This window comes from Aulonocara sp. 'chitande type north' Nkhata Bay, linkage group LG8 (assembly GCF_057382095.1).
Source record: "Aulonocara sp. 'chitande type north' Nkhata Bay isolate Kocher_YH1m ecotype deep benthic linkage group LG8, A_spYH_male_GT1.1, whole genome shotgun sequence".
Lineage (NCBI taxonomy): Eukaryota > Metazoa > Chordata > Actinopteri > Cichliformes > Cichlidae > Aulonocara > Aulonocara sp. 'chitande type north' Nkhata Bay.
The window spans coordinates 21,039,587-21,054,050 of record NC_141351.1 but is presented as its reverse complement, the minus strand read 5'-3'; the positions used below and the strand labels follow the sequence as shown (position 1 = coordinate 21,054,050).

The 14,464-nt window shown below is 39.0% G+C and overlaps 1 protein-coding gene across 1 annotated transcript in view; it reads right to left on the bottom strand.

Annotated features, from left to right (window-relative positions):
• LOC147323704 (leucine zipper putative tumor suppressor 2 homolog) overlaps positions 1-12,822 on the bottom strand; it is a 45,435-nt gene extending 32,613 nt beyond the window's left edge. Inside the window, exon 1 of the mRNA XM_086304241.1 lies at positions 12,559-12,822. The gene's annotated coding sequence lies outside the window, so the exon portion shown is untranslated. The remainder of the gene's footprint in view (positions 1-12,558) is intronic.
• Positions 12,823-14,464: the final 1,642 nt, after the last annotated feature.

Sequence of the window (14,464 nt, the reverse complement as noted above, 5' to 3'; positions counted from 1 at the left end):
CTGTAAATCTACACACCATGACTCAATAGTTTGTAACAATAACTTAAAGTACTCATTTTTTTGTCTCCCATATGGTTATGAAGGAATTCTGGCCCAATGTTATTACGTTACTACAGTTCATTGAGGTTTGGAGGCATTTATTTCTACACAGCTCTTTTAAGGTCCCACCCACAGTATTTCAGTTGGGTTCAAGTCTGGATTTTGATTGCATTTTCTACAACTGTATTCAGTTGTAGATTTACTGCTGTGCTGAGGATCATGCTGCCCCTGACTGTAGAATACTTTGGTGTACAGAGGAGTTCATGGTTGAGCCAATGACTGCAAGGTTCCCAGGGTCCTATGGCTACAAAACAAGTCCAAATCATCACCCCTCAGGCACAGTGTTCAACAGATGTTATGAGGTGTTTGTGCTAATATACCTCGTTTTGGTTTTCTCCGATTGCAGCTCCACTTTGGTCTCATCTGACTAAAGAAAGTTGTTCCAGAAGCCTTTTGGTTTGGCCAGATGCAGCTTTGCAGACCTAAGCTTTGCTGGTCTGTCCATTTTAGAAAGAACAGGCTTTGTCCTGGCAACCCTTACAAAAAAAGCAATATTTTTAAGTCTTTTTGTAAGTGTAACTTTGTGAACTTTAATATTTAAATGGTAACTGAGGCCTGCACAGTCTGAGATGTCAGTTACGATTCAATTCAATTCAATTCAATTTTATTTATATAGCGCCAAATCACAACAAAAGTCGCCTCAAGGCGCTTCATAGATACAGAGAAAAACCCAACAATCATATGACCCCCTATGAGCAAGCACTTTGGCGACAGTGGGAAGGAAAAACTCCCTTTTAACAGGAAGAAACCTCCGGCAGAACCAGGCTCAGGGAGGGGCGACCGGTTGAGTTTTTGGAGTTTTTCCTCTGATCTTTGTATTGTCCAACTTGCTGGAACATCCACTCCAGGAAAGACTGTGGCAAAGTCTTAACACACATCTGAACGCAGCAGACCAGCAAACTCCTAAAACATCTGCTTTTATAGAAGTGGTCACACTTTATAGTGATCAGTATTTAACAGCACCAACGATGCACTTATTTTTCCACAGGTCTACTTGGAGCTCAATGAAAACTTTCTTTTTCGCATGACTCTAGATCTGTAGCGTGTGTCTGTGAAGGTTCTCAATCATCCAGGTCATCGTAGTCAAAGGAGCTTGCAAAGAAAAGCGTCTGGACTTCTTTAAGTTACTTGAAGACGTTTCACCTCTCATCCGAGAAGCTTCTTCAGTTCTAAGGTCAAATGGTGGAGAGTCCCAGATATAAACCTAGTGGGAGTAACCCCCCACAGAGGGACAAAAGGACCCCCTGATGATCCTCTAATCACCTGAGCCAAGGTGTGAAACTAGGTGTGGGTCCCAATCAGCCAGAGTTTCGGGTGAGTTCATTGTGAAACCTGGCCCCACCTTATCATGAGAATACCTGAGATCAGTAGCGTGTATTTTGTATGTTCAGTGGAGACATGTCACGTTATCAACCAAAAATATATCAAACTCAGTGATTCACTAGCTCAGAACTCATGATACCAATTCAGTTATTCCAGAATTTTGGTGAAGACCCATTAGATGATCATGTGCCATGTGTTTTTTGTGAATCGAGGACAGACTGACCTTGGACTGTATGAGCAAAAATGTGGCAATTGTTGTATTTTAACCAAAAACCATATCTTTTTTTAAACCTTGCAGAGTAATTTTTATTGCCTAACCATAAACAGTAGGGTTTAGACTAACTGCCCCTTAAAAGTGGAAAATATTCACTTTGTGTACATGGCTCTGAATAAGAACATATGAATCCAGTCTGATGAAAATTCAGGATCACAGAAATGACGTTAATTCGTTTCTTAAGTTGCTGCACTGTTTATTTATTTTTTCCTGTTTTCTCATGTTCCTGGCCAGTCGTCGAGAAAGCCTGTGGGCTGCACCTCAGTCAGAGGCTGTAAGATGGATGACAGAAGGACAACAGCCAGCTGACACAACTGAGGAGTAAGTGAGTGGCAAAATGAGGGGTAGCGAAAGAGGAGAAAAACAGTGTGAGAGCAGGAAGGGAAGGAGAAAAAAATGAGAAGAGAAGCAGGAGTCAGAGATGCTGCAGGGCTTTACTGTACATCAGCACATATGGGCCTCCCTGCAGCAGCTGTGAATGTCATGATCACACTAACTACCGCCGCCAATCACATCTGCTCATGGGAATATGGCATGTTGTTTTTAAAGTTTTTTTTTTTCTCTTTTCAGACTGCGTAATCATCCACAGATGATGCAACACACAATGTGTACATGCTCTGTTCTCCTTATAGGCCATTTTGGGATAAACTTTAATTCAGGCTACAGACAACATGTGACAAAATTGTGCTCAGCTACAATGCAGAGATGCCCTCCTATGATTAAGCAGAAGAATATTTTACAGGAATCTTTGTAATTCTGTGCAGATTAATTCAGGCAGAGCAGTGCTTTGAGCTAAACACTCATGTTAACATGCTCACAGTGACTACATGCTGTTATGCAATGCATGTTTAGAACAAGTGCAATGTACAAGCTAGCATCAGGTTACTGCTGGCTCGTTGGCAGTGGTTGCTGGCTATCAGAGGCTGATTGCTTTGGCTGATAGCAGATTGTCACAGTTGCCCGTAATGTTTCCACGTTTGTCTACAAATATTCTTTGACTACTAACAAAGTGGAAATAAAATTTGAAAGAGTGCAACCCAATCTGGAAACCAAGAAGAAACCACAACAGCAGCATATAGGCTAGCAACCAAAGTAGTCACCAGACATTTTTTCCAGTTGAGGAATATAATTTTTCCCTAGTGACAGGTGGTTGCCAGGGGCTCACTGACTGGTCTGTAGGCCTGAATAATTGGGTTTTAACAATGGTTTTTCCTGCAACTGGAGCCTTCTTCACTTGATCCAACATTGTCACCATTATTGTAACATATCCAAAACAGTGGACAAATTAACCTCATGTGGTTAGTATGTAGACTCATAGCAAATGGGATCAGAAACATTTAATAAAAGTATTGCATTAACCATTTAAAAACTGCAAGCATTTTTAGACGTAGTCCCCCATTTTCAGAGCATGTTCAGGTGCTTCTAGCTCTTTATGTAATCTCAGACTGACTCAATGATATCGAGATTAGGGATCAGTGCCATATAATCTGCTGCAGGACTTTTTGGTCTTTCTGACATTAAAGATAAAGGCTCTATATACAGGGTTTCCACCAGGGAAGTTGATAACCCCAGTGGCCCTGACAGGGGCAAATAATTTAATATAGCTACACTAATCTTTTCTAACAGTGATTGCAAAGCCCAGAGAAAACACAGGAGCACTGTTAGCATCTGTATTTCACACAGACGAGAGTGATGAGAAAGAGAGGCACTGGGGTCGTAATACCCAAATATAACTAGTGGGAGACCACTGATTCGCTTCATGTGGCAAAGATTATTTAGCCTACTATGATTCTACTATAAAATAGTAGTTATAATATCTGCTTGGGTCTTCAATGTCATATTAAATTCAATTTCAATGCTGGTGATTTTGGCTCATAACAATATATACACACCCTTTCTTTTATAACGGTGTGTTTGTACTCTTCCCTAAATGCTCAAACTCATTCACTTTTTAAGACAGCCTGAGGCGAGATGACTAAAAGGTAGCGTTCGGTCATAAAAGATCTGCCAAGAGGAAGTTAAACTCAACAGGTAGATGTAGATGAACCTGAGGCAGATTTAATCATGGTCGCCAGCAACTGCATTTGTCTGTGGATCGCTTAGGGTCAACTGGCCCACATTAAACACTGTGAGGCAGTTGTGTGTGAACTTTCCAGGGGTTTCCCTGTGGCTGCTGTGCAGGTCTCCAGAGGCATGGGAGTCCTGCACTAGGATAAATAATTAAGGAGAAGGTAACCTACAAAAAATTCGTTTCCAGCTGATGTTTAAATCAAACCACTGGTTCAGCTTGTCTCGTGGATAGAGGAAGGCTGTTCCAAAGTTGAGGCACCACAATCTCATCTGGTGATCTCTGAATTTAAACTAAGTGTGGAACAATTAAACGACTGTTCAGATGATGGGAAAGGCCAACTGTTCAAATAAGGTCTCAGCAGATCTGCTACAATATATGAGCAAGAGCTTGTCCACGTAAGGCTTTGCATGAAATACTAAGTTTAAGTGGAAGAAAATTAAAGGAACTATTAACAAGTAGGATGGCGTGCAAGGGTTAGCTTTTTCTATAAGCAACCAAGGACGACTGAAAATGTATGTAAAGAGCAAATTTTTATTGGCTGACAGTAAAGATTTGAGTTTCCAGATGTTTCTTAGATAAACAAAAATAAGCCTGGATGAAGTTGGAGGAGAAGAAGAGAAGATTTAAAACACAACAAAACCTTGTTGGGGTGGCTGTGGCTCAGGTGGTAGAGCAGATCAGCTACTGATTGGAAGGTTGGTGGTTCGATCCTTGGCTTCCCAGTCTGCATGCCAAATATCCTTGGGCAAGATACTAACCCCAAGTTGCCCTCCGATGCGTTCATTGGAGTGTGAATGTTTATTAGTTTGCACTTGTATGAGTGGTTGTGAATGGGTGAACGAGGTATGTTGTATACAGCGCTTTGAGTACTCCGGGTGAGTAGAAAAGCGCTATGAATCAGTCCATGCTGGGGCTTAAAGACCCTGGGTCTCCCACCACCTCCACCTCTTTTTTAATAAGTTGAAGCTCAAGAAAATTCTGTGTAATAAGTTAATATTGTGCATCTTATTAACTTAAGTTAATTACATTTATCAAACAATTACCAAAATAAAATGACCAATCATGATTGTGACTTCTGCTTAATCTAGCAGCACTTCCAAGAAGGTAGTAAGACAGAATAGCTAAACCAAGTTGTAGCTTTTGTATTATAAAATATATAACCTATCCCCACTGGGCTTGTAATACACTGTTAGAACTCTGGCAGTATGCTTTGTAGCTCATTCAATGACTTCAGACTTAAATAGTGTCTTCTCCTACCTTCCACCCACCAAGGACACTTTTCCCTGAGTGATGTTGATGACAGCAACTTATCTCTGAAGGAAACTAAGCCCAGCCGTTCTGGTATCTTATCAGGGCTGTTTACAAAACTGTAAATGTAGTCACTACTGTGACCCATTCAGAAAGTGAGTGCAGGAAAGGAGGCAGTGGCACAGGTCAAGTCTGTGGGGATGGGGAAAAACATTTGGGGATGATTAAGAGAACGAATGCAGTTACAGCGGTGGAGCAGTGATTGAGTAAAGAGAAATATGAGAGGTTCAGCCTGCTTCTCTAAACAGCACATTAGAAATTTACTGAAAGGAGAGAGCTTTTATATTCTACATTCATCGGTATTCAGGGGATGAACTCTGTTCTGTCTGTAGAATAAAAACTGGTAGAGTCATGTCCACTTTGCGTCACACTTGAATATAAAAAATAACCCTGAATTTATTTTTTTAAAGCACTGGCTGATCAGTCTATTTAAAAAAAACCAAAGTCAGGCCAGACAGTGAAACTGAATTTAAGTATTACTGCAACAAATGAGTCCTCTTATTATCAGAAAATCTTGTCATATAAGGTAAAATGACTGTTTGAGTTTTGGAAAGTTAGTTGGGGGAAAAAAACCATCAATATATTTACTAAAAAATTAAGATTATTTTTGACATTTTGTGATATTTTATTGGCAAAACAATCAATCAAGAAAACAGTTACAAAAGGGAACCTTCTCCAGTCTCTCTGAATCACGTGCCCTGAAGCTCATCAACTGACTGACAATGTTTTTCTGACAGCTGCATACTGGCAAAACAATGACGTCAGTGTCATGACACCAGCATGAGTCAAGGGTTTGAGATTCTTATTTCAAAATCAGTGGGAATTCCTGCCTTAAACATCTGTTTATACTTGTTTTACACACTGTGGTAAGGACACCACTTGTGGGCCTAACTACATGTGTTACATTTTTCTCCTTCATCTTCAACATTTGCTCTAAAATCTTCTGTCTTTGCTTTAGTGGCTTTCTTTTGTCTTCTCTTTACGATGCCTTCTCTCGTTCCCCATCTTCTGTCACATGCACACCAATGCTTCATTGCTGAATATTTTATAAATCAAGCAATTTCACCTTTATAAGTTCAAGCTATGAATTCTTTTAGACAGAAAATCAACAGGTTAACATTAAAGTCATTTCCTAGTTGCACACCCTTTGTATAATACACAAACATAAGTTGATCATGTTGACATATAACATATTGAAGTTATTGTACTACATGTGGTTCTATGGGTTTTTGTAGAGGTATAAAAAAGTCCTGGGAAATCTTCTAGAAACAAAAACTTTTGGCCAAAGTTTTGTAAGACAAAAGTTTTAAAATATGGATGGAGGGTGCTTTGGCACCATGGTCCATTTGCATTGAAATGGGGCCATTAGTCAAAGCACCGGGAAAGGAGACAAGGAGGACAAAAAATGGCAATTTAGAAGGTAAAAGATGTCCACAGATAAATGGCTGCTGCACTTGAAAATTGGGACAAAGCAAAAAATAAAAAATAAAAATCACATGAGATTTAACAAAGGAGAGAAACTGGGAGGCCTGAGTGTAACATTCATCTGCTGTTAAATCCTCCAAATACTCCCCATCTTAATCTGTATTCTTCAAAATTTAATGATCACAGACACAACCTGGTCGCGTCAGGAGAGATTAGGCAGAAAAGAAGGCCACAAAATGTCCTGTCTGGTTCCCAAGCTCAGGCATCTGAGGTCTCTAAAACCTCAGCCCCTGCCTCTCAGTGCCCTCAAACAGCTGTTCAGTCCAGCTGTGCAAAGAGCTCAGAGCTGGCTAGGAGTACCAAACCAAATCCTCGACAGGAGCTCAGGTCACAATGCTCAGCAGTAAATTAAACCTGCAAGTTATTTTAATTGTGGGGTGCATTTTTAAAAAAAATATAAAGATTCTCCATTATTTTTTATTTGTATGGCCATAATGGCCCCCGTCACGTATCTTTCATATACTAAATCTAGGATATCTACCAAAATAGGGGCTCTGTTATTCATAACACCTTTTCCAAGCAGAGTTCTCAGGCTTTTCATGGATTTTGAACCAAAATGTAGCCATGCTGGTGCCCCCAAAAATAGGTCCTAGGTCCATTCCCAAAGGGGGAAAAAACCCTTTCCAATTCTATTTTTACAATACAAATGTCATTTTTTAAAACCAGCTGTTTTTATTTTATTAGATTGGGTTGCTGTTACTGAAGCAGAATAGACATGACCATTTATCCAACAGTTAGAAATAACAGGAAACTGCTTAAAATTACTATCAATAAGCTAAAAGATTCAGTTTAGTATATGAGGACAACTCCTTGCTATAGCACAGACTCCGAAAGTGACATGGGTTGATCTATTAGGCAGAATTCTATGCTGGTTCTTAGTCGTTACACTTCATAGGAGAGCTAAAAGTAGAGGAGGCTAAAAGCAAAGGGTCAGCAGTTTAGAGGTGTGACAAAGTGGATGAGTAGTTGAAATACTCCATTCATCTCAGAAGTATTGACTTTTTGCACATTAAGCACATTATTCTCTACATGTGTTTATTGGCTATGATTTGCTATTGTCAAAGTAACACTGCTGCACTTAGTATCCCAGGTTTGTTTGTGTAAGAATTATGTTGACGTCAAAATCAAACATTCAGCAGATTAAAGCAAATACTTGGTCCCATGTTGCTTTATAGTTTATTATGTTGCAGATTGACTCATTTGTGCATACTGACACTAGTTCTTCATTCTTAGTCTTCTTGTATGTCAGGTGTGGGAAAGGCCCGCTCCACATATCCTGATTTTTAAAGTACTGATGATGTCATGACTGACTGTTTTTTGTCTTTTTTTTCATAGGAATGTTTCCTTTTGTTTTTCAGGACACAAAGTGATTTCTTGAATATTTTCCTTCCATACAGAGCCATCAGAAAAGTAGCTTTATGTGATTCTGACATAGAGGTGTGTTGTGTTACCAAGTTCATCTGCTTTTTGGTTTTTGTTAATTAAGTTAATTTGGGGAGATTTGTTCAGTTTCACATATAATGGTGGTCACTGTAAATATATCGCTCATCTCTGGGAACCCGAAATGTCTGCTGAGTCTGCTTCCTTGACACTTGAGTCAGACTATTTGACTGCTACATCTATAGCTTCTGTAATATCTGTATCTATAATAGTTTCATTCACAACTGTAAACTGTGGTTTAAAAAAAAAGAAAAAAGAAAAAAAGAAGCCAGGCAAAGCCTTCCCCGTCAACTCATGTAACATATCCCCATCTTCATGAAGAACCACACTGACAAGTTAAAGGCATAAAAATATGCCGATATGTGTGAGGAGGAGTACTCATAGTGACAGCAGGAAGAAGAGCAACTAGTGTAAATGACAACTTAATCCAGTAACCTAATTACTCTGACACTGAGCTGAAATAAGAGTAGTGCAAATAAATGAGGCATAAAAAGTAATTATGGCTACTTTGGTCCTTACTTTGGTTTGGTTGTCATGTATACTTTTACTCATAAATACCAGTTTAGCATATTTGTATGCTTAGATGTATTACTTTCATTTTACAGAGTCAGGAAAACCATGTTTAAGCCAGGCTTGGTGTTACTTTACCAAAGTTTTCCTGCATATTGAGAAGTTTACCCTCCAACAAAGAGGTTTTATCCTTTAACCTTTCATCAGTTTTATGTAAGAGAACCTTTGTTTACTGAAGCTTAAAAGAAAAAAAGACAGGAATACAGGCTTTTTAAACAAATCGTGCTGTCGGAACCCCCTGAAAGTAATTTTCCATCAGCTAAAATAATCATTCGCGGCTTCATCCTTCGTTTACAGTATTAGAAGAGAACTGAAGTCAAGGTATTGCATCAGAGAAAGTATGACTTTTTCCTCAAAAGCTAGTTCTTAGACAAGAAAAGCCCTGGATTAGAGTTGATGTCCTCGTACTTAGCCTGCCAAGGTGTTCTGGTTTCCATAAAAAATTCCTATTATCACATCCTATTGTATTAATATATAAAAATACAGGAACTGACAAGAGTACAAAGAATTGCCCTTTCTTGTCATTTACAGACGTGTGCCCAGCAACACAGGCTCAAGGACTGTTTACAAAAGCAGAAAGTAATTATAAATGCACTGTAGGTCAGAGGAGGAAACACTGCCTATCTAATCATATCACAACAAAAAGAGATTTGGAATTTCACTATAAGCTATTTGAAATCAGTAACTCTAACAGTGGGAAAACGGAGGGCACACAGTTAAAGCCGCCTGGTCACAGCTCACTTTGTTTAGTCAACATCTTCAACAACCTGCAGTCTTTCAGCTACCTGAAACCCCCATTCAGCTCATCTGTACACAGTCGAAAAAGCATGGATTTTATATCAGCCCACAGCAAGTCTTCCTTTAAGACATAATTCCCAGCGAATTATTGATCTTCAAGTAGAGCTCTATTCCTTCTTCTGTAATGTTGATACTAATAAAAGCTTGTATCCAATCTTCTTCTCCAGCTATTTGTGTTAAAAGCCTCACTAAGTCCCAGCATCATAATTTCAGACAGTTTTAAAACACTGTTGTGTGGGAAAGTTTGCAACAACACTAATTACAGTAAGCAATCATTGAGAGGAGAACAAATTCAACACAATGAGGCGCTGCATAAACAAAGAAACCCAGTAATTACTAAATCTGCACTTCATGTGGCGTGATGGGCCCTCACGAAGACTAAATACAACACATGTTTTTACGTTCCTGACAGCTCCCGCTATCTTGCCATTGTTCCCTTGTCTTTTAAAGTTTCTCTCATATTATTATTCCTTCAAGGAAACAGTTTGTGCAGCATAAAACAAACAATAGAGGGCCACGACCTTTAGTTTAAAGAGCTCAAGGGCAACGTTCACAGCAGCACAACTGAGAAGTATCAGAGAAAACAAAAACAATATGGCCTTTTAATACTAATATACACTCATACCTCCAGCTCAGCCTTCCTGATTAAAACAAGTCTGACTAGAAACAAACAAGGTGTGGTGCCGCGAGAAGACACATTACATGACCAAATGCGCACTGCACTAAAGTAAACCTCCCTATCAAAACAGTGCTTTCTCTTCTAGTGCTTGGGGTGATTTTAACTGGCAGCACATACGGTGCCTCAAGGCCGCCAGTGTCTCATACACACAGTTTGTTTCATAATAATCACATAAAAAGCTGAAAAATGTGATTACATTAAATGAGCACATAAGTATTTGCAAGCCTGAATTAGCAAAACCTTTTCTGCAGCTTGACTAGTCTTGGATTTTGGGAGTTTTGTAGGTGTAACAGGTGTTTTCCCACATGCAGCCTTTAACTAGGATGAATAAACTCAACAACATGCAAACTACAGGCAACTGTGGCAATCTGCAAATGACCAAAAGAGGGTTCATTGTAACACCCTCTCTGGCAGGGACAGCCAGCAACCACTCGTCAACCACGGGGTCAGGTAACATTTTCCCAGGGGTGGTCGCCAACTGGTCTCTAGGCCTGTGTGACTGATGGTTCAAGCACCCTACTGACACTTTTATTTAAAGGTTTCAACATATACAATACAGGACAGAAAAAAACAAAACAAACACAGATTTGTTAACCAAGCAAAATACTGGTCATCACACCCCAACCCTAAACATCGAGAGTCATGATTCACCCGTCATGCAAAAAGAGAAGAAAATAAAAACACAATGCGGGATATGTCTTAGTGTCAGGAGTGCTCTTTTATGCTGACAAAGCACTCCTCTAGAAATTAGGGAAGCTTGCCGTGTGCTTAGAAAAATCACTTGACAAATTATCAATGCAAATAGGCTGTCTAGCCTCTCACTGACAAAGCTGCTCAGGTGCGGGTTTGACCTTGCTTTGTATGTTTAAGCAGAAGAAATTTCAATACAGCATCCTGCAGAGTTGTGGGGGTTTGAAGGCCGGAGCTTGCCCTACTGTTCGCTTTGTTTGCTCTTTACTATGTTATCTTGTTCCAAGCATTTGGCCTTTTGTTTACAGATGACTGAGCTGCGAACCTAAAATAGAGGGAATGTTGTTGTTTTTTACCTCATTATTAAAATAAGTGCACTTAGGGTTTTTCGGCAGCATAAATCCTTCTTATTATAGATGTAAACTTTTTTGTGTTTCACAGATTTTAATTTTAATCAAAGTGTGGCCTCACAGCACACCGGGCAACAGTACTGTAAATGTGCGTCTGAGTCGAGCCAATTTCCACTGCAGACAGCGTCACGGGGGGAATGCCATTCATTTTAAGAATTCACATATGTTGCTGCTCTGTCCCAGGGGCAGGTCAGGCAGTACTTGAGTGAATGTTAACTGCTCTCTCCTACTTTCTGTTGTCATTGGGTCATAAAATCTGCCACTGCCCCCAAAGACTTCATGTTTGCTTGTTGTTAAGTAAAACTTTTTCTGAGCTCCTGCTGGTGTTATTCATTCTGGTTGACAGCAGCAAACCAATCCTAAAACAAACTCACCGCCTGTGGAGCAGGCCTAGATTTTCAGGTCTCCTGTGATGCTGCACGTTTGGTCATTTCTAGCTTTAGAAAAGACCAGAAAGCCACAAAGGAAAAACACATTCCACATCATGTAGACCCAAAGTGTGGGTGGAAACAAATAACAAGGTTTTATTCCTTATAATAATCACTTTAATAACTTAATAACTGACTAATAACTAATATAACTTTAGCCTACTGATGTCCACATTACAATTTAAGGGCTAAAGCAAATATACATCCACACAAAGTGTAACAACCAACCAAAACTCACAAATTTAATATACTACATAGACTAACAGAAAGAATTGCTGCCAATGTGAATGTTTTATTGGTTTCTTATAGTTCGCTAGGGGGACAAAAAAACTAAGGTGTATTTTGGGTCAAATTTAAAGGCTCTTATTGCCATGAGGGCCCACTTTTAGCACTCAACATGCTTAGGTTATTGTACATACAAATTTTGAGGAGATCGTGTGAAAGACACCCACTGATTCTTCATAGAAATGACAACTTTAAGTAGTTCGTAGAAAAGCAGTCATGTCCCTAAGACTAAAATAATGCACAGCAATTAGCCAGCTCTCCATTTCTAAACAGATAAGATAGAAAGAAACCAGATTAGTCTTGAAGAGACCGATGAGGAGGACATGCTGGAAGTCCACGATAATGAAACTGTTGATTTATAATCTACACTGAAGCTGAAGTCTGGACAGGAAATGAGTCTGGATACACTACAGGAGGCACTTTGTTGTGTCTAAACCCACCCAACCTGTCATGAGCGATGCACACATCGATAAAAAAAAAAAAGGGAAGTGAGACTTTTTAAAGTGCAAAAGAAAAAGAACCTACTCTTTATTTCCCAATCATACACCTGTGTGGAGTAGGTGTGACAAAGTTGGATATCTGTGAGTTCAAAGTAAACAATAAGACACACATGCTTTGGCACAACTCAACCCCGACATAAAGCCACGCACACTAATTGTATCGTGTTTTCATTGATTGTTAGGTTAGTTGGAGCCTACCGTATACAGAGTGCTGTGGACAGTCCGGGACAGTTGCTCTGCTCTGTTGTGGAAAAATCTGAGGAGGAAAATCAGGATGCCTCGGGAATGTTTTTTTTTCTTCTTTTTAAATTGTCTTATCCACAAACTCGTAACTTTAGCCACGGCTGAGCTGACAAAACTGCATGTTCAAGTCTTGCTCAAGCTGTCTCGTTACTCTTCCTGTCGCTGAAAGCGCGTTTGTTGCTTTGAGAGGAGCTGAACGGGAGCTGCTCGTATTTCATTAGAGAGGCGGAAAGCTGGTGAGAAAAACTGACGTTACATCCGGTAATATGTTTCAAAATAACACTGTTTACAAGGAATAAATGTCATAAGATTTTCATTCAAACATTTTCAGGCAAAGAAATTTTTAAAATAAAACTGAAAAAATAAATAAATAAAAGCGAACAAACAACAAAGTGCAACTATATTAAAAGAATATATCTTCATTAATTCAAAAAGGTTCAAAAAGAGTCCTTCAATAGTCCTGGGAGGTGTTTATTTGATTTGAGGGGTTATTTATTTATTTAATTATTTATATTTGATCCGCAACAATACTATTAGCTCTTGAGGTTTTAAAATATAGAGACTGATTATTCTTTTTTTCATTTCAAATTATCATTTTGTGCATTGAACCTAAGTAGAAATTGCTTGGGGTCTAGTAGATTTCTTTTTTTTTACATTTTCTTCTTAATTTAATGCTAATTTAAATTATATGTTTATATTTAAATTCTATCTTTATATATTACAAAAAAAAGCATGAGTGAAGTTGGTTATCCGAGATTCACCTACCGTTGTGGTTTTAATAAAATAGCAGTAAGTTAAAAAATACTTATTTTATAAGTTTCTTGGAAAGAATTTATAGAGGACAGTGGTTAAACAATAGTAATAATGATCATAATAACCTACATCATTTTGCCATTAATCTGTAAAAGTTTGTCATTAGGGCAAGAGGTTTCTCCAGTATTCTGCATATTGCACAGAAATTGTAAAAGCAAACATAAAGTGGCAGCAGGATGTTAATTTTAGAAGTCATAGCAGGACCAAAACGCGCACACTCTTAGCTTACAGTTTCTTTCGTACATCAAACAAACACTAAGGCATGTTATATGATCAGAGGGGGCAAAATAACAGAAACAACATGCTTTTACTTTGAAGCCCACTTGATAGCTTCCCGCTGTGAGGTGCTTTCGGTACATGAACTGCGATAAACTAAGCCCTTAACAATTACTCAAAGCTTAGCTTGATAAAACCTTAAACAAAGTCTTTACAACAAAAAGTAACGATTTATGTCATGGGAGATTGACCCCCAATTGACCCCATAAGCCAGGTAATTCCACACAATGTAATATAAACACAAGTATGTTTGCACAACACCTGTACACGGACACACACTTTTATCCAGCAAGCCCAGTGTGACTTTCAGATGCCCCTAAATACAGAAAAATATGTCTCTAAAAGCTATTTGCAGCAGTCTGAAATATTTAACAGTGCATGTTTACCACATTAAAACACCACACTGTTTAATTACAGCCTATCAATCGGCAGATGGTACCGCTCTGATTGGGTTGTAAAGGGATCATAGTCCCACAGTACAGTTTTGTGATGAAGATAACGTACCCTAGATTCAAAGCCTGCTCCAGCACAACCAGTTCTTTGCTCTGTATTCTAAATATGTAGAATGAGGTCACACCTAACGAACCTCAACCCTCTCAGACAAGCTTTTATGCTCCAGAGGAGTGAAAGAAGGCTATATATGCACAGTCGCACAGAGGGTTCAGATCAAAAACAGCATCAAAACTCTCGTTCTTTTGGTTATTTTTAGAGCTGAACGTTGACTGATATGTCAGTCCAAAGTTAAATATAAGTCCACACAGAGAGAGTGATA